At 40.1% G+C, this 23,490-nt stretch overlaps 1 long non-coding RNA gene across 1 annotated transcript in view; it reads left to right on the forward strand.

Moving 5' to 3' along the window:
• LOC115900005 overlaps positions 1–23,490 on the forward strand; it is a 134,858-nt gene that overhangs the window by 14,986 nt on the left and 96,382 nt on the right. The window contains exon 2 of the long non-coding RNA XR_004059678.1: positions 2,413–2,545. This is a non-coding gene — a long non-coding RNA (uncharacterized LOC115900005). The remainder of the gene's footprint in view (positions 1–2,412; positions 2,546–23,490) is intronic.

The following is a 23,490-nucleotide window of genomic DNA, read 5'->3' on the forward strand; positions in this document are numbered from 1 at the left end:
GTGGGTACAAGAGCTCTTTTCCCTGTATATGCAGAGGTATCCAATTCTTTCTTTGCATCCTGCAAGACTCCTTTCATATAAATGGCAGCTAATTCATTCATTCACACATCCATGATCAAATAGTGTTTGAGCATCCACTGTGTCAGGCAAGGTACCTGGGGGCCTGATCAGGGGTTAAAGCAGATGTGGTTCCTGCCCTAGAAGGATTTGAAATCTAGATGGGGAGATGGTGACAAACAGGTAAATGTGCAAGTGATCACACACAGGCTGGCTGTGAGGTGACCTTTTGATGTAGTTTTGTTTGCTTGTGTTTTACTTTGTGTGGCACCTTGTGTAAGAAGGTGATACCCACAGGAAGCCTCAAGTTAAAATAATTTGGTTAAACAAAACAGCTTTTATACCCCTAAGAAGTTTCAACCACAGGGCATTTACTGCTTTGCTAATTGGTTTTGTTTTCCTGGTTAGACTCCTACTAGATACTTGGTATCTAAACATAGGCAACTGAGGTGGGAGTGGAAGATAAGGTCTCAAAAGTCATCTGAGCTCTGAGTAGAATACACCATTAACGATATCGTTAAACCCATGTGTTGTAACATGGTTGATTTTATTAAACTTTTTAAGTGTTTCGTTTTGTAATAATTCTAGACTTACTGAAAAGTTGCAAAGATCGTACACACAGCTCCTGTATACTCTTTACTCAGTTTCCCCTAATGTTAACAGCCTACACTACTGAGGCACATTTGTGAAAACTAGGAAATTAACGTTAGTGCCTTTCTATTAAACTCCAGACTGTATTCAGTTGTCTCACTAATGACTCTTTCTGTTCCAGAAGTAAATATTGCATGTAGTGTTATTGATTTGGGGGATAAAAAATTATAAATTAGAAGTGCTTAAAAAAAACCTCCATCAGTACATATGATTACTTTTTAATTTTATTTTTAAGAGACAGGCAGGGTCACAATCTGTTGCCTAGGCTGGAGTGCAGTGGCGCAATCACAGCACATTGCAGCCTTGAACTCTTGGGCTCAACGAATCCTCCTGCCTCAGTCTCTTGAGTAGCTGGGACTACAGGTGTGTACCACCATGCCTGGCTAATTCTTAAATTTTCTGTTGAGATGGGATCTCACTATCTTGCTCAGGCTGGTCTCAAACTTCTTGGCTGAAGACATCCTCCTGCTTTGGCCTCCCAAAGTGCTGGGGATTATGGGAGCAAACAACTGTGCTGGCCACGATCACATTTTGAAATTACTTTGTTTCCATACAAACATGTGTGAAAGATAAGTAAAGTATACCAACTAATTTAAAATTTGCTTAATGTTCATGAGAGCCTGTGCAGGTCAAGATAATTCGTGATGTTTAACAGGGAAACTGACAAAGACAGAAAAATTAGTTAGAAAAATTAAAAGCACAAGCTTTTTTTTTTTGATAATAATCACTAAAGAAGTTTAAGCACGTGCCAATGTATAAGTAAAATATTATAGCACAGAGTAGCAAGTTTGCTTACCAAAACATGCATTTGAAACACAGGAAATGCCCTATGGCAACTATTTTTGAGTGATATTTATTTAAGAAACAAAAACTCATCTAACCGCTGCATGAGCTTTTCTTTTCTGTAAATTCTCAAACATTATTCTCAACTGGATTGCTTGCAAAAACATTTTGTACTTAATAGTCTGAGATTTTTCTCGAATTTTAGCCAATAATTCATTTTTATGGGCAAATCACAGCTCTTTAAAAGAGAAATGTTGATAGGCCTGAGGTTTCTGAATGGTGTTTCTGAGTTACACAGTTATCCCCTGTTATCAATGGGTGCTGGTTCCAAGACTGCCCCCCATTGATACCAAAATCCGTGGATGGTCAAGTCTCTAATATAAAATGGCATAGTACTTACATATAACCTACTCACATCCCCCAATATACTTTAAATTGTCCCTAGATTGCTTATAACAGGGGTCTTGAATCCCCGTGCTGCAGACCTGTACTGGTCTGTGGCCTGTGAGGAGGTGAGTAGTGGACAAATGAGAGCATTACCACCTGAGCTCTGCCTCCTGTCAGATCAGTGGCAGAAGATTCTCATAGGAGTGGGAACCCTATCGTGAACTGCGCATGCGAGGGATCTAGATTGTACGCTTCTTAAGAGAATCTAATGCCTGACGATCTGAGGTTAAACAGTTTCATCCCCAAACCATCTACCCCTTCCCCTGCTGTCCCGTAGAAAAATTGTCTCCTATAAAACCAGCCCCTGGTGCCAAAATGGTTGGGGGGCCACTGGCTTATAATACCTAATACAATGTAAATGCTATGTAAATAGTTATTATACTGTATTGTTTAGGGACTAATAACAGGAAAAAAGTCTGTACTTGTTCAGTACATACACACTGTCCTTTTCTTCTGAATATTTTTGATTTGTAGATGGTTGAATCCATGGATGTGGAACCCACAGATATGGAGGGCTGACTTTGTTCAACTATGCTAATCCTTTGGCCGGGTCACATTCCTGTACCTCAGCTACTTTATAATCTGAAAGCTGTTACTGCATGGAAAGGTAAGCTCCTTTTATCTTGCATACACACACACACACACACACACACACACACAGTGACAACTGCTTTCAAACCAGACTGCAATTGGTTTCCATTTGGTGCTTGACCCTGAGGTTAGTAATGAAATCAACATGGAACATTTTGAACTATGACAAGAGATGCATTTGGAATCTGTAAAGGCATTGGACATTATATGTTAATGTTTTCATTTTAGCCTTAGAGGAGCGTGGGTCTACTTAATGTTTCTCAAAAATAAAGAACAGGGTTGCGTGTTGAGAATATGAGTGTTGGAGTTAAGCAAAGTTTGAATTCTGACCTCTTCTGCTTACTAATGGTGTGGCAATGAATCAAATTACTTAATCTTTCCAAACCTCAGTTTACCACTTTGTAAAATGAGAATAATAATCACCTCTTAAGGTTGGTAGAATTATGTGACATTTAAGCATGTAACACAATGTCTGCAATGTAGTAAGCACTTTATAAATGTTAACTGCCATTATTACTGTCATTATTAGCCTGCGGAATATTAATAGGTCTTCCCAGGAAAAAAATATTTGGAAACAGTGGATTTCAAGAAGTTAGAAAAGGTTCTTTAGTGCGATATTTCTCATGGTAGTTTTCATGTAAAAGCTCTAACAGGAGGGTGTGTGGGATTTCCAAAATTCATTTGATCAAGGGGCCCATTTTTCATAAACCACCCATATTAGTTCTGTATTGCTCCTATAACAAATTACCTCAAATTTACGGGCTCAAAACCACAAATGTGATCTTTTATAGTTCTGGAAGCAAGGGTCTGTAATGAGTGTTACGAGGTTATAATCAATGTGTCGGCAGCACTGTGTTTCTTTAGAAGGTTCTAGGGGACAGTCTTTTATTTCCTTGCCTTTTCCTACATTCATTATCTTGAAAGCCAGCAGGCAGTATCCTAAATCTCTCTCCTCCTCCCTTTCTTTGTCACATCTCCTTCACTGACTATGACCCTCCAGCCTCTCTTTTATAAGGACCCTTGTAATTAGATTAGCCCCCTCCCCTCATAATGTAAATAATCTCCCAATATCCATAACCATAACTTAATGATATCAGCAGGGTCCCTTTTTTGCCATGTAAGGTGACATATTTATAGGTTTTGAGGATTAGGATATGAACATCTTTGGGCGGGGGGCATTATTTTTGTCTACCACTCCACCTAAGAGGTCTAGATTTTTGAGGAATCAACAAAAATCCTTGCCTGCATGTCTCAATATCATCATAGATTGGAGTGAAGCAGAGAGGGGAAATAAGAATATAAATGAGTAATACCACTTAATTTAATAATATGGCTTGTATACCAGTCACAGTACTAACAGGAAATAGATGACACACTCAAAGTGCTTAATAAAGTGATTTTTTTCAAAGGTGCTTTCCAAAAACAAAACAAGGCAAAACAAACAAAAAGGTGTTTTCCAGGGGTAGGAGAACCACAAGGAATAGTTCAAATGTCCCATTCTTTTTTTCCATTCTGTCTCCTGCCAGGGCTACACACAGGTCCGACCCAACCCAAAAGCCAGAAGACAGGAGAGCCTGTGGATACTGACTAGTTGTTCTCAAACTTGGGCATGCTTCAGAAACACATGGAGGGCCTGCTGCATGACAGACTGCTGGAGCCTATCCCCAGAGTCTGATTCCGCCTCTCTTGTGTGGGGACCCACTGATAATTTGGATTTCTAACAAGTTCTCAGGTGATTCTGATGCGGCAGTTTGGGGTAACACTTTGAGAACCACTACAGTAGACTGAACAAGTCAGGCTCCAGGGGCACAGAACAGCGTGAGAAGGATGAAGAATGGGTTTAGAGGGGAAAACAGAAGATATCTGGCACAATAGACAATAAAACACAACAGATTATGAAGTAAAAAGTATTAATTACATGTGTGATGGGAGTTCAAGCATGGCTGAAAGCCAAGCAGACTGGAAGAGCTGAAGAAGATTTCATGGAGGAGATGGAATTTCATCAGAGGGATTATAAAGGTTTCAAAAGGAGGGGAGAGGGCATTCAGTGGGTAGGAAGCTCACAGACCAGGGTACATTGGCATGATCTGTTTTAGGAGATTTAATTGCCTAAGGACAGCAATCTTGCTCAGTGAGAAAGTCAATTTTTAGGAACATTTAGAAAAAGAGCTAATTCTGTAAGAGCAGGGCAGAAAGGTGGATAATTTTGTCTGGGATTGATGAGGGTGAGAACAGGGAACCAGTACAGGTTCCTAAGTAAGGGCATGTTAAGAAAGACCAGGATTACTGGAAGGGAAAAGAGGACTGACTTGGTGACCCAATTAAGAAAGCTGTTAAGATAGTTGACTATAGTAAAAATAAAAAAGAAAAAGAAAACATCCCCAATCAATTCGGGGACAAGATACCAGGGTTTAGGTCAGGCGTTTGTATTAACTAGCTGGATGAGGTTGATCTGACTGTTGAACCACTCTGAAGGGAGCAGATATATTTTATTATAAGAATGAGATGATTACCTGGAAAGGAAAAGCAAATAGGAGACACATTTCAAATCCTACCCACATCCACACTTAGAAAACAGTGATGTCTGACAACCAGGGCATAAACCTTGTCAAGTCTTTGGTAAGAACAAACTAATCCTTGCTGGTGCTGACTTGTTACTGACCAAGCAAGAATTATGGTTCACACTTTGGGTAGATGAGATACATTACTGGGGCCAGGCATGGTGGCTCACACCTGTAATCCCAGCACTTTGGAAGGTTGAGACAGGCAGATCACAAGGTCAGGAGATCGAGACCATCCTGGCCAACATTGTGAAACCCCATGTCTACTAAAAATACAAAAATTAGCTGGGCATGGTTGTGCGTGCCTGTGATCCCAGCTTCTCAGCAGGCTGAGGCAGGAGATTCGCTTGACAGGGAGCTAGAGTTTGCAGTGAGCTGAGATTGCGCCACTGCACTCCAGCCTGGCGACAGAGTGAGACTGTCTCAAAAAAAAAAAAAAAAAAAAAAAAGAAAAAGAAAAAAAGAAATACATCATTTTTTTTTTTAAAAGGTAACAAAAAAAAAGTATTATACCACTGAGGTTGATTTACTTTGCTTTAGATGTTTTTATTTTATTTATGTTTTTAAATGAATTGCTACTATAAATATGAACACTAAGCCTTGGAGACTTTGAGAATAAGCCTTAAGTGAGTAGTAGCTCTTGTTGAAGAAATTTACTATCTTCAAAGTAATAAACATGGAACTGACATCAACCATCTGTCAGCAGATGATGTTGGAGGTTTTGTGTATGTACCCTAAGCATGGTGTCTACATTGCTCTAAAGGAAAAGAAAAGGAGACTTTTTTTTGAAACAATTTTTATTTCTATTCAAATACATTTTTTTTTCAGATTTATTTGCTTCTGCTCTCCTTGGAATGTTTTGGATACAAAAAACTTAAGTTTAAGACAATCCAGTTAAATAAAGTAAATCATGTTTCTGATATATTTTAGAATAAAAAATAAACAAGAAAAGAAAAAATCAGATAAGCATTGAAATGGTACTCTGTTCCCTGCAGTCAGGCAGTGCAGGTCAGCAGAGTGTGTCATGTTTACCTTCAATGAAGCGATCACTAATAACTTATACCTGTCTAGTGTCTGCTATGTGTGAATTAGGTATTTCCTGTTCATTTTATCTTTTGATCTATAGCAACTATGTGAAGTAGTTACTATTATTTTGAGAACACAGATAAAAGGAGACATTGATGCTTAGAGAAGCTAAGTGTTTGCCCAAGGTCACATAGTTAATGGGTGTCAGTGCTGGTTTCAAATTCATGTCTGATTTATCTTAAAAACCCATGCTCTTTACCATGACACTATTCTCTTTCAACCTCTCCTGCCTCCAACTCCACTCCACCACTTGCTGTCTTTTTTTTTTTTTTCCTGTTCATTAAAATTTTTGGACTGGTGGTTTATATCTAATGTTTCTATTTTTCTTAGAGTATAAGTTATGCTCATAATAAATTACTCATAGACTTGGTGGATTAAAAAAACTCAAACATTTCTTATCTTACAATTTCTGTGGGTCAGAAATTCAGGAATGCCTTGCTGAGTGATTCTGAATCTGGTTTCTTGTGTCAGCTAGGGCTGCAGTTATCTGAAGGCTTGACAGGCTAGGGGTCTTCTTCCAAGATGGCTTGCTCATCTGGCAGCTGCCAGCAGGGCTCTCAGTTCCTCATTGGCTGTTGGCAGAAGGCCTCAGTTCTTTACCATGTGAGCTCTTCCATAGGGCTTCCTGAGTGTCCTTACGACGTAGCAGCTGGCTTCCCTCACGTGAGTGATCTGAGACAGCAAGATGGAAGGCAAAGTGCCTTTTATGACCTAGCTCTGGAAGTAGTGCTCCATTGTCCTGCAATATCCTCTTGGTTACATAGGCCAACCCTGTTCAGCATGGGAGGAAACTCTGTGAGGGTGTGCATACCAGGTGAGAGTGCTGCGAGCCTGGCTAAACACCACCCACTGGTAAGCTGCTGGACACACCTTGCCATTCATTCCCTTCTTTTTTCTTTCTTTCTCTTTCTTTTCTTTTTTTTTTTTTTATTTTTGTTTTTTTGAGACAGAATCTCCCTCTGTCATTCAGACTGGAGTGCAGTAGCGCAATCACAGCTCACTGAAATCTCCACCTCCCAGGCTGAAGTGGTCTTTCCACCTCAGTCTCATGGGTAGCTGGGACTACAAGCACGTACCACCACTCCTGGCTAATTTTTGTATTTTACATAGAGATGGATTTTGCCAGGTTGCCCAGGCTGGTCTCAAACTCCTAGTTTGGGTGGAGCTCAAGTGATTCACCCACCTTGGCCTCCCGAAGTGCTGGGATTACAGGCATGAGCCACCACACCTGGCCCTTAATTCTTACTGATGGAGCTTCTCATCTTTCTGCCTGAGTTTTTAGAGACTTCCTCTCAACAAACTTAATAATTTGCTTCTTACTGATCTTACTTCGAAGTTTCTTTGCTGGATTTAACAATTTCTTATCACCTCCTACTTCTTGTCTTGGTTTTTCATTCACATCTAACGCTTAGCATAGTCCTGGGCGCATATGAAGTCCACCTGAATGGACATTTATTGAATGAATGAATCCTTGACTTTAATCTCAGTTTCCTCCCCTGCTGTTCTTCCCTAGTTCTTCTCCACCAAGGCCCAGTTGCAGGTTGGCCCTATTAGGCCAACCAATGTGTTTTATTTGGCTCACATAGAGTTTTAAGGTTATGAGTCAACATTTGAAAGTTAGGAGGTTTCACACAAAAATATGAGTTCCTGCTCTTCTTGAACAATTAGAAGATCTGGCATGGAAACAGTTGCTAGAACGAAGGGAAGGGGCCCCTTTTAGAGATGACGGGTTCCCTTTTGTTCCTTATCGTCCCTGGCATTCTTGCTTATCTCTCCCTGACACCAAGGCTCTTTTAGCTTTTCATTTCTTACTGTGTTTACAATATTGTTGTTCTTAGAGTGTAGAAATCATCCCAAAACACGTCTCTATCAAAGTGGGGAAAATAAAAGATGAACCAGGTGTTCATGTGATTTTTCTCACACCCATCTGGCTGAAGTAGGCCAGAGAGTTGGTGAACTGTGTTCTGTACTCCCAAGCTGTAGAAAATGACCCTATCATGTAATTTGCTCAGTAGGCCTCCTGCCTCCTTATCTTTGATCTCTTTTCTTTCTTATCACTCCAGGTTTGAAATGGAGAATGAGGTCAGTGCTCTGCTATAGGAGAGATTAACTTTTCTATTTCTATGGGGGTGGAGAGAAACCACTATAGAATGCATAGTCTTCTGATAAAAATACACTTCACTCATGCACACACTTTAATTATTTTGTTTTGTTGAGAAATCTATTTGTCCAGCCAGGTGTGGTGTCTCACACCTGTAATCTCAGCACTTTGGGAGGCCAAGACAGTTGGATCACCTGTGGTCAGGAGTTTGAGACCAGTCTGGGCAACATGGTGAAACTCTGTCTCTACTAAAAATACAAAAATTAGCCAGGCATGGTGGCAGGTGGGCACCTATAATCCCAGCTACTCAGGAGGGTGAAGCACAAGAATTGCTTGAACCCGGGAGCCAGAGGTTGCAGTGAGCTGAGATCGTGCCACTGCACTCCATCCTGGGCAACAAAGCGAGACTCTGTCTCAAAGAAAAGAAAAGAAAAGAAAAGGAAAGAGAAGAGAAGAGAAGAGAAGAGAAGAGAAAGAAAAGAAGAGAAAAGAAAAGAAAAGAAAAGAAATCTGTCCAAGGCTTCAGTTCCACTGTCAGAGACTGTTCTTGAATTTCTTATCTTCCTATTCAAGACATCCTTGCATGTCTAGATCAGAGCTCATGTTTCTGTGTGTCTATGTGTGGATCAAGGAAGAAAGGGAAGATGAGAGTACAGTATTCAATGAGCAAAGTTGTAGGTAACTGAGGGATGTTCGTCTCCCCAAAGGAAAAGTGAATCCTGGGTTAAATGGAAGGAGCAGATTATTCCCACAGAGGCAAGTGGTGAATGAAAAGGGAGACAAGCTAGTTACACCTGTGCAAGTGTTTGTTGGCAGGTCAACAGGAAAGTGGATGGAAATTCTGAAGATTTTCAGTATTTAGTGTATTAGTTAGAAATTACTTTTTGCTCTTGATAACAGAGACTCAACAATATTAGCTCAAACCAATTAGGGATGAATTTTCCCTCATTTAAAAGAACATTGGTGATAGTAGTCCAGGGCTAGTTTAGAGGCTCCATAGAATGACTGTGGATCCAGCTTCCCACTACCTTTTTGGTCTGCCAGCCTCAATGCATGGCTTCCATCCTTAGGTCCTGAGATGGCTGCTAGAGCTCCAACCCTCAGCTTGCCAAGCAGTAGGGAAAAGAAGAGCAAGGGCAAGGTTCTCTCCCAGAAGCCCTCTGCCCAAAGCTTCTGCACACATATCATTGGCCATTCCTATGTATAACAGGGGGTAGAAAAGTAATTTTTTTCAGCTGAACACATTGCTCAGGGTTTTTATGCTAAAGACCAAAGGATAAATAAATATAACAAACTCTGCCAAATCTATTTAAGGGAAGATAAGAAAAGTAATGGTCATTTTCTGGCCATTTACTAAGTGCTAGCACTGTGCTATAAGTCATCAAAACAACCATATGAAATAAGGTTGTTGCAGATAAGGAAACTGAGGCTCAGAGAGGTTAAGTAACTTGGCTGAGATCACATATTTAGTAAACAGGCCAGCATTTTGAAAAGCTGCTGAGTCATCCTTGGAAATTTACAGGAGTTGAGATATCCTTTCTTGATAACCGTCTTGAGTTTCTCATTTCTTCTAGCATGGTAGAATTCCTGCAGACCAACATGAACTCCTACCATAAACTCTCCTACTGTTTACTATTAAGCTTTAAAGCCAAAATAAAACAGTAGTAAAAAGCCTTTGGGAAATTTAGGCAAGTGATAAATTATCTTTGGATTTTCACCATTCCTAGACATTAATAACTTAACATTTATTGAGGCTGTACAACCTACAAGGTGTGTTTTTTTTTTTTGAAGCTGTGTTCCTGTATATGTACTTTGCTTGTGCAAATCAATATTCTTTGCTCTTTGTTTATGCATTTTGTCATTTCAGGATGAGAAGTTGTACTATTCTAGTCAAACCAAGTATAAATTTTGTCCTATATACATACTCTTTGTAAATTGTCTACTGTAAAAATAAAAGCATAATTTTGTTGTTTCAATATGCTAGTTCATTCTTACTTGTAAGATGAAACTCAGCAATTTATGAGTGAGATTTTCAAAGAAAGCATATTACTCATAAAAGCTCATGATGGGAAGTTTGGAAATTCAGCCAGACTAAGCATAGTGTCATGGGCTTTGTGTTCTGTGGGAGAACAAAGGAGGAGATTTCCTCAAACCCAGGAACAAAACAAGTTGCACCTAGGAGATTGAACTGTGGATCAAATGTTCAGAGACTTAATCACATAAGTCATTGCCATCTCGACCAAACTCCTAGTGCTGAGTTAAAAAGATGTGTTACTCATAACTCATCCAGATTTTTCTCAGTCTCTTCCAGAAACAACATTCAAAGCTTTCTAGAGCAAGTGATCATTGTATATCTGCTACACTTCCTCTGGAAAGCCCCAATCACATAGTGGGCACTCAGATATTTATTCAGTGAGTGAATTAAAGAATATCTAATTTCCTAGTTCCCTCTAAGTCTGAGGATCTAATTAGGGCCATACCTGTGGCTTCCAGACCTTAAAGGCACACGACTTTCAACTTATCACCTCTTATCCCATTTGATATCCACCCTCTGTGTACTTTGGTCTAATGAAATGGTCTTGAAAATCACCCCTTGCTTCTTACTCACCAACTACTCTTGATTTTCTCTCAGTCCTTTTCCTACCTAGTATGACAACAGCATTGGTCAAGGTTCACTTGACCTTGTAGCGATCTCCTCTCTTAATTCCTGTGATGCTACATAAGCTTGATTCTCTTTCCATTTCTGACTTCATCTCTGTCATTCTTTGGTTTTCTTCAATTGTTACACGGAAAGTCATAATGTTTGGTTGCCCACTGAGGTCTCCTCATATCTTTCTAAGCCCGCTTTTTTGAGGATCTTGTCTCTGTAATTGTCTTTAAATATTTTCTCTCATTTGCTTCTAACCTGATTTCTCTGCCTTGTGTCTTTTTTACTTTCATCTCATACTTCCATTATTCAGCAGCTTGGAAAGCTTCTGCATACATATCTAAAGTAAGAGTGATTACTGCCTCTCCAACACACCGCCCCCGCCCCCACACTCCCACACCCATGCTCACACTCACACAACCTGCTCCTCACTAAAGGCTTCCTAATCCTGGATCCTGCACCACAGTATCTCAAGGAACAGTCTTCAAGGTGGCTTTGACCCACCCACTCCTTGATTCCTCAGAGCAAACCCATTAAGCACCATGGATGCCTCCATTTGTGGTACCTTTCAAAGATGATTTCCATGCCATTGAAAAAGTTGTTTAAAAATAACTTTAGTCTTACAGAAAAGTTCAAAACTAGTACAGAAGATTCCCATGCATTCATCACCCAGCTTCCCTTAATATTAACACCATACACAACCATTGTACCATTATTACAGCTGAGAAGGTAATCTCAGTATAATGCCATGAATTAAACAATAGACTTTATTCATATTTCACCAGTTTTCCCAGTAATGTCTTTTCAGCTCCAGGATCCCAAAGTACATTTAGCTGTCAGATCTCCTTGCCTCCAGCCTGAAACAATGATAATGTTCATCATAATTACTTGGATAATATGTCTTCTGGGTTCCTCTGCCCTCAAATTAATACTTTCTCCTTTGTAATTAATTAATATCTTAAGGAAGATACTTTGAGATCCTACAGATATGCCATTGTATCATTTTGTTGCCCACTAATTTTAGCATCCATCAGTGGATCTTGCCTGTCTTAATTATTACTGTGATGTTCTAACAGTGATTTTCTATTTCCCTCATTCCCTTTATATTTATTAATTCCTTCAACTTCATTTGAATTTAAAGTTGTTACTGTAAAAATAGTCATGAATAGTTTTTTTTGAGTGCTTACTGTGTGCCAGGTATTGGACAAAACTCTTAAACACTCACGGTATCATTTGATGCCCATAGTAACCCTTTGAATTAGATACAGTTATGTCCATTATACAAATTAGCAAACGGAGGCCCAAAGAGGCCAGATAGTTTGATCATGGTCAACAGAATGGAGTCAGAATCCTACCCATGTTTGTCTGATGCTAAAACCTGTTCTCTTACTCCCTACATAATGCTGCATTGCTTTGGTTAAAACACTTGTTTTATTAGAAGTTCTGTGAGAAATCTTGCTGCCACCAGAAACTCACCCTCAAATGCTTCCCAGAGTCTAACTCATTTCCCTAAGCCTTAACATTCTGTCATGTTATTTTTCCCAAAACATTGCAATATTTCTCATTGAGGACAGGATGATGTCAGAAGTTCTTAACCCACACTGAAGGCATTTATTATAATATCTGACTCCAAACTGACCTTCCATGCCTTCCCTTTATTAGTTCTCCACTCCAGTCAAATTTTCTATTCACAATGGCCTGCTAATTCATTGTGTTTTCTTTCTCTCTGCTTTGCTTTTCTATTTCATTTAGTGTGGTTTTTTTTTTTTTTCTTGCAAATCCTGCCCATTTCTTAAAGTACATGACTTAGTGGAGGTAGGAGGTAGAGCCATAGGAAGTGGAAATCCGGTGGGCTCTACCTTCAACACTTAATTCAGAATCTGGCCCAATCCCACTTCCAACAGCTATTACCCAGGTCCCAGCTACTATCAGCTCACTCTGGGATTGATGTAGTTGCCTCCTAATGCTTTTACCTGCTTCTATTATTCTCCAGCTACAGCCTGTCCTCTACACAGCAGCCAGAGTGATCCTTTAAAAATGTACATCAAAAGAGGTCACTCTTCTGCCAGACCCTGCAATGGCTTGCATTTCACTAAAGTTCTAAGTGTGTAGAAAGGTGAGGAAGACCCAACCAGGTCTGCTCCACTTCCCACTTCCCTACCATCATCTCCCCAACCTGATCTCTTTCTACTCTCACCTTTGTTCACACCAGCCCAGATACACTGACCTCTGTGCTGTTGCTGGAATATTCTAGGTTCACTGAGGCTGCAGAGCCTTTGCCTTGGCTGGTCCCTCTGCTTGGAATGCCCTTCCTCCAGATATTCACACAGCTCATTCAGCTCCTTCATTGTTGACTCATATGTCACCTTCTCGGTGAGGCCTGCTCTAATATTGCAGCATCTCCAATCTCCCTTACTTTACTCCATCTTTTCTCGTTTTCACAGTACTTACTGCCTTCTAATAAACTCTACAGTTATTTTTACCTCCGTGGTTTACTGTCTGGAATGTTAGTTCTAGAAGGGCAGGGATCTTTGATCTGCTCATGATCGGCACATAGAAGTTCCTCAGGAAATGATATTTGAATGATTGACATGTCACATTCAAAATGACCTCCTCCTCCTCTGTTGTCCTGCGATATGCATCATGGCTGAACCATTCTTTTCACTTCATTTCACTGCCTCACTTCATTTCTGGTACCCATGATCTGTCTTCCCAACTAGACTGTAAGTTTGGAGTGGTAACATCTGTGGTTTCATCTTGCGAATGATCCCATCTGCCTCCTTTGGCACAGCACTCTAATTTTCCTTAATGGAAGCTATGCTTTCTCCATCTCTTAATCCATGTGATTTTGGTTGGAGTAACATTATTCTGCCCCAGGGATGGATGTGTGGCCCAGACTTATCTGAATAGAACATGGCATTGCTCTAACAACAGGGATTGCTTTGGAAATGTCTATTGAATCCATCAAGGTACTGATGGGGAAATACGAGTACTTTTTTTCTATTGAGATTGCTAGAAATTTCTAGTATCTCTCTTTGCCCCACTTTTTGAGTTCCTGTCTGGAATTAATGCTTTAACAGAAGAAAGCAGAGTCCAGAGATGTACAGTGGCAGATTTGTGACAACATTACTTAACTACCTAGATCCAGTTATGCCTAAAGTCCAACCCTAGAGTTTTCTAGTCACCTGAGCTAATGTGTACTTTTTTAAGAAACTAAAGCCAGTTTTACTAAAGTCAATAATACAATGCCTTATGCTATTTATTTTCTTATTCATTTATTCTTAAATCTGTTTCACGAAGAACTTAAAGATGCTTACAGAGGTACATAGAACTGTAAGATCAAGAGTTTAAAAAATAGTCGAAAAAAACAAGATAAGGGAGCAAAAGAGAGGAAAAAAATATGTTAGTCTGCAAAACATCTGCTAGGAAGTTCTGTACATTTTCATGGTGGGCCACACATTTAGCTCTGATATTTCAAGAGCCAAGGTTAAACGTACAGTGAAATTGGTTATAATCCCAGCACTTTGGGAGGCCGAGGTGGGTGGATCATGAGGTCAGGAGATGGAGACCATCCTGGCTAACATGGCGAAACCCTGTCTCTACTAAAAATACAAAAAATTAGCCATGTGTGGTGGTGGGCACCTGTAGTCCCAGCTACTTGGGAGGCTGAGGCAGGAGAATGGCGTGAACCCGGGAGGTGGAGCTTGCAGTGAGCCAAGATTGCGCCACTGCACTCAAGCCTGGGTGACAGAATGAGACTCCGTCTTAAGAAAAATAAAAATATAAATCACAACATACATAAAAGACATGAAACTGTGAAATTCCAGACTAGAGAGATTGATCTTATTTATCACCTATTTCTAGAATTCCACAGGTTTATTAAAAGAATTAAATAAATGAATGCAAACAAGTTGTATAGAGCTACCCAACTACTCCTGCTGTTGAGGCCACAGGGAATTACCTGCAATAATCTATCTAACTCTTAGTTTCACAATATTATTCCGAATCACAAAATTCACTCATCTAGGTTTCTCTTTGGGCTATAAACATTATAGTCACATAATGATTTGGACTTGAATTAAATAACAAAAACCCTCCAAATTTCATTTAGTTTATAGGTAAATTTGGCTTTGTGCAACAAGTGCGTTGTTTGTTAAGTAGATTATGTCACAAACATTATTTATCTTGACATTTATGTGCTCCTTAAGGCTAAAATATTATCCTTGTTTTTATGTATTGTACAAAACTTTGAAATTGTAGGTGATTAGGGGTTCTACATCGAATGGTAACTTCTCATTGCTTTGAGTTATTTGCTCTTTTTCATGTTTTCTTTTCTTTTTTTTTTTTTGAGACAGGGTCTCACTGTGTCACTCAGGCTGGAGTGCAGTGGCACAATCAGGGCTCACCGAAGCTTTGACCTCCTATGGCTCAGGCGATCCTCCCAGCAGAACCTCCTGAGTAGCTAGCACTACAGGTGTGTACTACCACTCCTGGCTAATGTTTTTATTTTTTGGTAGAGACGGGGTTTGCTATGTTGCCCAGGCTAGTCTCAAACTCCTGGGCTCAAGTGATCCACCTGCCTTGGCCTCCCAACATTTTGGGATGACAGACATGAACCACCATGGCTCAATGGTGGCTTTTGGCTTCAATCTGCCAGCTCTATGATTGAACCAACTCACTAGCTTCTCGGTTCATTAACCTTATCACTTCCAATAATCTTTTCTTCCATCTACCTCAGTCGGCCCAGAACTACACTTATCAAGAAATATACTTCCTCCTATCCTTCCAAATCATTTTCCCAGCACAATAATTCCATCCATTCCTTCAAGACGTCTAGCCATTGATTCTACCACTTTGTCTTCTTCTGAGAGACCTCTCATATATCTCTCATATATTTTCCCCATTTGCCCAGGTAAAAGTCTGAAGTCTAACATTCTTATTCTTGTCTTCCTTATACCCTCAAATTTCTTGCCCTGGCACATCCCATCCCTAGTTATATCCTCAACCCAAGCCTCTGCCTGCTCCATGCTTGATACCCAGCAAGAAAATGTGATGTGAGGAAGGTTCCACATTACATTTAACAGCCACCATATCAAGTAGGAAAGAGTATAGTTCAGAAACTTGATTACATATCCTTAGTTAGTTTATTCGCTTACTCATCTAGGCCACTCATGTTTATTAAAGCTTTGTGTTTCCCTAATCTGGGGTGGAAGAGAACTTGCCCATCTTCCCAATCACCTCTGAACATGTACTGCATCTGCATTCTCATCTCTGTGTACTGGGTCTCTTCTTTTCTCATCTACTTATGCACTTCACTCCTGCAGTTGACACCACTCTTTCGTACATAATCCATTTCTCCCTGTCTTCTAGATTGTCTCCACCAGCTTACAAACGGGATAAGCAATCGTCCTCCTTGAAAAACCTCCCAAGTCTCCACTTCCATGTCCTATCACTGTCCTATTTCTCTGCTCTTCTTTATCAAATATGTTCACTGGGATAGTTATCTCTACTTACTGTCCTTTCTTTTCCATGTACCATTCTTTCCTAACTCATTCCAATCCAGGTTTTCATCTCCACCACTTTACTGAAACTGCTTTTGTCAAGTTCACTGATATGGTTTGGCTCTGTGTCCCCACCCAAATCTCATCTTGAATTGTACTCCCATAATTCCCATAATTCCCAGTGTGTTGTGGGAGGGACCTGGTGGGAGATCATTTGAATTGTAGGGGCAGATTCCTCTGTACTGTTCTTGTGGTAATGAATAAGTCTCACGAGATCTGATGGGTTTACCAGAGGTTTCTGCTTTTGCACCTCTCTCATTTTCTCTTGCTGCCACCATGTAAGAAGTGCCTTTTTCCTCCTGCCATGATTCTGAGGCCTCCCCAGCCATGTGGAACTGTAAGTCCAATTAAGCCTCTTTCTCTTCCCAGTCATGGGTATGTCTTTATCAGCAGCATGAAAAGGAACTAATACAGTCACCAAGGGCCTCCATTTTGCCAAATCCAGTGATTCCATTACCTCCCACTGGGTCCCTCCCACAACACGTGGGGATTATGGGAACTACAATTCAAGGTAAGATTTGGGTGGGGACACAGCAAAACCGTATCACCAACCTACTCCTGTCTCAGGGCCTTTACACTTGCTGTACCTCCACCTGAAATCTTCCTCCACTAGATTTTCACATGACTTGCTCACTCATTTCATTCAATGTTCTGCGCGTGTCTCCTCTCCTCAGAGAGACCTTCCCCGACACCCCATCTAACAGTGCCTACTGCTTCCATTGTTCTCTATCCTCTTGTCCTGCTTTGAATTCCTTCATAGCACTTAGCACTAACTGACATGACTTTATAAATTTCTTTGTTTCCTACTTGGCTGCACTACTAGAATGGAAACTCTCTGAGGACATGGGACATCTTTCTCTTGTTCACTGTGGAATTTCTAGTGTTTAGAACAATTTCTGACAAATTGTAGATATTGAATAAATACTAATTAGATAAATAGCTACTGTCATTTATTGGAATATGGATGTGTAACAGACACAGCAGTAGGTACTATGAATACTGGGACAAGTGAGACTATTCCTGCCCTCCAGGAGTTGCCAGTCTCGTGCGGTCATTCTTGACATGTTCTCCTTGGGGTGTCAACATTGGCATCATGTGGGAATTTATTAGAAAGACAAATTCTCAGATCCCATCCGGACCTACTGAAATAGCAACACCATGGTGGGGCATCTGCCTGCATCTTAACAGGCCCTCCTGTCAGCACTGACGTGGGGTGGAGTTTGAGAACCACTGGTCTAGTGGGAAAGTCAGATCTTAAACAAGCAGTTATGGTATAGTGCTGGCCAGTGTCATTAGCAAATGCTAGAAATTTAAAGAATTTCTTTGCTACAGGTAAGACTACTATGCCACTGCAAATAAATTCCCCAGCATATTTATCATTTTCCATTTTCCTGTTTCCACTTTTCTAAAGCAAGTGAACTTATACTCTCAACAGAAGGGAAAGAAAAACAAAACCAAAACCAAAACTGTAGGTTCAAGACCAAGGGAGTTGTAGCCTAGTTTAACCAGTTTTCTAAATCCAGTTAAACTAGGTTATGACTCTCAGGGCTGGCCCATGCTCTGTGCTGTTTAAATTACGAATCTCAAAGTGGATTGGAACAACAGGCCCAGTGTTGCCTGGTGTGAGCCCGTAGAGTACCTAGACAATAGGAGTCACTCACAAACAAGGACTTAATACAGTGCTACGGATCAAAACCTCAGTGGAAAGTTAGCCTTGGTCCAAGAAAGCAGGCCAGCTTGATTTCAGCCCCACTCTATCTGCACTGTCCACATGTGAGCGTCTCTGCTTAAGGTTTCTGTTAATGAGTTATTAGAGTTTTTAGTGAACACTAGTGGGCTGTTTCCCCACCCCCCTTATAAACACCAGTTAGCCTGCCCAGACCTCTGATTTCAGCATCAGATAAAAAGAAGACTTCCTGGACGTTTCCACCTCATGTTTACCCACTGAGCAATACTTTGTGAATCAGTTTAATTGGCTTGAATACCTCAGACATGCTATCAGCTGATAAATCAGCAGGAGGCTCTTAGAAAATTAGGTCAACCTTAACCGTATTTTAGAACTTGGAGTTGGAAAGAAAGAAAATAAAAGAAAGGAAGAAAAAGGACAGAAGTTTGACTTGGTTTCAGTGCAGTGAATTTATTGGCTATTTCAAATCTTCCAGGATGTCTGCTGAAGCCCATATGAAAACAGTTAAATGCTATTCTAACAGACTCCAATATGCTAGGAATATGATAGGGGATGTTGAATGGAAAATTCTCTAATTACTATGTTCATATTTCATGTTGAAATATATTCAAGATTAACTGTATTCTAATGGGATGGTACATGTATCCAAAACATTTGGGGGCAGCTTGGTTGGGTGGGAAGGAAAAACAGCTTAATTAGGCCAGAGATAGAGTGTTCGTAGAATTTCTTATTGTATACAGCTAGTTTTAAATTTCTTCTTTCACAAGTTTGAGCTACTGTTTATGAAATCAGCCTTGTTAGGAAATAAAGTAGGTCAGCATGCCCATCTTTCCATTTCTGCACATGTGGGGCCATATTTGATGCAATGTGAGCCGTAAGAGTCAGGACAGCCGCCTAAGGTAAGGTATGAGGTACATAAGGCCCTCTGTGGGTTTCACAGTCATCTACTGAATTTGGAAACCAGTCAGTTTTTCTGAAAATATACTGAAAATGACATTAAACTACAGGCCGAGTTTTCAATATGTTGTAAACATCCTCACAGCGAGAGCAAAAATAGCTTTTGATTCATTGCCTGCCAGTGCTTGCTCTTAAGAGTAGCCAAGAGGAGCAAAGAAGCTGGAAAGGAAAAAATAAAACCAGAAAGAGACAGAGACAGAGAGACAAGAGAGAAAAAGAGGGTCGCGGGTTGAGAGAGACAGAGAGAGAGAGAGAGGAAATTTTAAAGTAAACAAGCAGCTCTAAGTATCCTGGACTTAACTTGCTAAAAACCTTCAGCGGAAAGGGCAAGCCTCACTTGGAGGATCCTTGGGTAATAAAAGATGTCTTGGTTTTATGAAGGTAACTGGCACTGGCAGAGCTGCTGGCTACCTGCCTGCATAGTCCCACGACCTATAACTTAATTTGGATTTTGGATTCATGCAAATATGAGCATCAGAGAGGAAATAAAGTCTCAGCTGACAACCAGAATGAATTTCCCAGCAGAGCTCATGAGTACATCCTTACTGTGAAGAAATAAGGGGTTTTCCAGGGTTTCCCAATTCTCAATACTTCTAGCACTTGGATATAAAATGATAAGCAGAGTCCATTTATAGATGACAGAGGGAGGGAAAAAATACAAGAAGAAATGATGTTCATAATATTTAGAGTATGCACATGGGAAAGATACTCAGAAACAATGCTGATTATATAAATATTGCACTCTAAAGTTTGATGAAGTTAGTAGTATTTGTTTTCTTATTCTCTACTATTTTTATTGCAAATTTATAGAATTTAACATTGTTTTCTTTTACAATGGCATTTTTAATTGAGTTTTTAAAACCTTCAAGCATGTTTAAAACCATTGCATTCTTCTTTATTCCATATTCCTTTGAGTAGCTCACATCTTTTAAAAAACTTTGCTCCTGGATCTCATAGAGTCAGTTTTAGGAGTGATGTTCCCTGTTTCAGGCCACCATATTTGCTCTATTTAATAACATGTTATTGCAGAGATTTCATAGGTCACCAAAGAAGCTCTAGTTATCTGCTTCAGCCCAGATTCCTGGGTCCAAATCCCAGTTGCACAGTTTGGTAATTGTTCAGCTTTCACAAGTTACATATTTTCTCTGTAATTCAGTTTCCCCATTTTCGAAATGGAGACAAAAATAATACCTATCGCATAGGGTTGTTGTGGAGGTTAAATGAGTTGATATAAATTAAGCGCTAGAGTAATTCCTGGCATATGGTAGGTACCATAGAAATGTTAGTTGTTATTCTGAGTCACTCAATCATTCATTTATACATCTAAGTTTTATTGGGTTATCTATGCTCTACTCCTCTGGCTACAGGGCCTTGGCAACTATAGTTCTCTTCACCTCAATGTTTTTCCCCCTCTTTACCTGAATAAACTGTACTTTTCCTAACTGAACCTGAATGCCATTTTCTATTAGAGGTTCCCCTGTACCCCTAGAATAGATCAGATTTTCAGTGTCCTGAGTTCTCTTCCTTCATCACATTTATAACAGAGTTTGTAATTATGCATTTGGCTTTTATTATTTGGCAACTATATGCTCCTCCCTAGACCGTGCACCCCATAAGAGCATGTACCGTGCAAGTTTTTGTCCATTGTATCCTCAGTGACTACCGGAGAGTAGATGTTCAAGAAGTAATTGCTGCTGAACCAGTGGGCAAATGTGCCATCACTGTACTGGGCACTAATGAGTAAAGATCAGTAATTCCTGCCCTTAAGGTGCTTGAAGACAACTGGAGGCTGGAGTCCAGTCTGGACTCAATTTCAATTGTCCAGGTGAATAATGAGGAAAAGCTCAACCTAGGGCAGTAGCAGTGTTTCAGATCAACTGGCTCTGTGGCCTCATCACCTGCCCTGGTGGCCTCCAGAGCACTTGATGGCAGGGTCCCAAGGACAGGCAATAAGAATCTGGCTAGCAAAGCGGGATAAAGTGCCTATGCCCTTTCAGAAAATTGCCCTTGGGAACCCTCAATTCATACTGACTCTCTAGCTCAATGATAGCAGGAAACTCCAAGAAATTTCTCTCCGATTTTTTTCTTGGATAATTTATTCAGGCTGCTACTGACAGTGCCTCTGCAAAGCTTCCTCTTCCTGTAAAATAACTTTGTACTTAATTGTGAGTTCAGTGGTAGTTGTGATTCTCAGATGTCTATTATTTTAAGGAGTTGGCATAGATCTACTGTTCTATGCATAACATTTGACTGCATCTTCAAACTTTGCCTGGTGTTTCACTACCACATACTCAGTTCATCTATGTAGTGTGGAGAAAAACACAGATTGGAGGACTTCATCTCAAAACTTCAATCCAGCTGAGGTTGTATCTTATTTCTATTTCCTTTCTACACTCACAGGAATAATAGTTTTACAGCGATGAACATCATCAAGAAACACTTAAGTACTTATATCTTAGTAAGTAGGTCATGGCATATAGGACTTTAGGTTATAGGTCTTTTATGTCTCTACTATATGTCTCTACCATATCATATAACCAGCTATATGACTTCGGGTTAATTACTTAATATACTGTACCCTCGTTTTCTTTCTGTATTATGCAGGTTATTATGATACTTGCATCACAGTTTCTGTGCAGTTAAAGTGTGAGGATGCAGTGAAGTGATTAGATCAGGGGTCCCCAACCTTCAGGCTGCAGACATATATGCGGGCCTATTAGGAACCAAACTGCAGACATATACGCGGGCCTATTAGGAACCAGGCTGCATAGCAGGAGGTGAGCAGCAGGCAAGTGAGCATTACTGTCTGAGCTCCACCTCCTGTTAGATCAGTGGTGGCATTAGATTCTCACAGGAGTGTGAACCCTATTGTGAACTGTGCATATGAGGGTTGTAGGTTAAGTGCCCCTTGTGATAATCTAATGCCTGATGATCTGAGGTGGAAGAGTTTCATCCCTAAACCATCTCCCCCAACCCTTCCCTGGTCCATGGAAAAATTATCTTCCATGAAACCATTCCCTGGTGTCAAAAAGGTTGGGGATCAATGGCTTAGATAATACATGCACAGAATGCTCAATAATGGTAGGAATAAGGCTGATGCTGATACTTACAATGTGCTCCTCATTTGTGAAGTTCATCATGATCTCAACTCAGGAATTTACATTAAAGTTGTCCAGGACTGCCTATGCATCTAGGTATGTGCTAGAGGCAAACTCAAATTATCTCCAGAGGAAGTCATCTTCAACTTAAGTCACATAGAATCCCCTCAGATACTTAAGGACAATGACCAACATACAGTTAAAAATAATCAAGCACATAAGGAAACAAGGAAATAAAGCAAAAAGAGTGAGAGTTGAGAGTGAGAGCAGAGACAACAGAGAACAAAAAATAAATAAAAATAAAGACTTCAGATATTGGACTAATCAATACAAAATTATAAAACAATGAATTCAGAGTATTTACATAAATAAAAAGCAAGCTTGATAATAGCTACAAGCAATAGGAAACTCTAAAAATGGCAGAGACGAACTCTGGGTAACATTGTAGCTGAATCTTTTCATTAGCTTTTCCCTTTACCATAGCCCTTTACACAGCCTGGTCTGCCAATTTCCCATTTTAGGTCTGGGCCTTGAGTTGAACCCTAATTTTAAAGTTGGGGTCCCAAAACATGCTTTTGATATGTTGCTTACTCTAGAATGGGATGGATTCCACTTCCTGTGCTTCCTTGGCAGAGTTGGAAATCTTGCCAGGAATGGACAGATATCCTGAGACCTCAACTTGTTGTAGGCTAGTAGCAAATCTCACTCCCTATTCTCTGTCCACTTTGGTTTATATTTCACAGAAAACAGATCTCAAAGTGGTTAAAATAGAAAAGAACTTGATTATTTCACAAAACAGGAAGTCAAAAGGTAGCCTGGGCTGTTGAGTTGGTTAATTCAGCAGTTCAGCAACGAACTCAGATTCATTCTTTCTGCCTTATTGTCCACACCATTGACTTGATTCTACGGCTGGTTTTACCCTTCATCTCAAAGTGGCTGTCAGGAGCAATCAGAAGCACGTGTGTGTTTATTCAAACTCTGTCAGGGAGAGAGAAAGCGAGGCTCCCCAAAACCACTGGCTAAAAGTCTTTTCTTTGTTCTGATTGGGCCAACACAAGTCGTGTGACCACTCTGGTCTAAACATATTTACTGATTGGCTTAAATCTGAATTTCTCAACCAATCACTGGCACGAAAGAACTGATTTATAGAAATGGCTTAAACCAGTGAGTAGTTCCTGATTCTCCAAAGGGCTGAAACTAGCACTGTGAGGAAATGTAAGGGGCTGTTGTCACAATGATTTGAGAGAACAGGTGGAATAGAAG

This window comes from Rhinopithecus roxellana, chromosome 1, assembly GCF_007565055.1.
Source record: "Rhinopithecus roxellana isolate Shanxi Qingling chromosome 1, ASM756505v1, whole genome shotgun sequence".
Classification (NCBI taxonomy): domain Eukaryota; kingdom Metazoa; phylum Chordata; class Mammalia; order Primates; family Cercopithecidae; genus Rhinopithecus; species Rhinopithecus roxellana.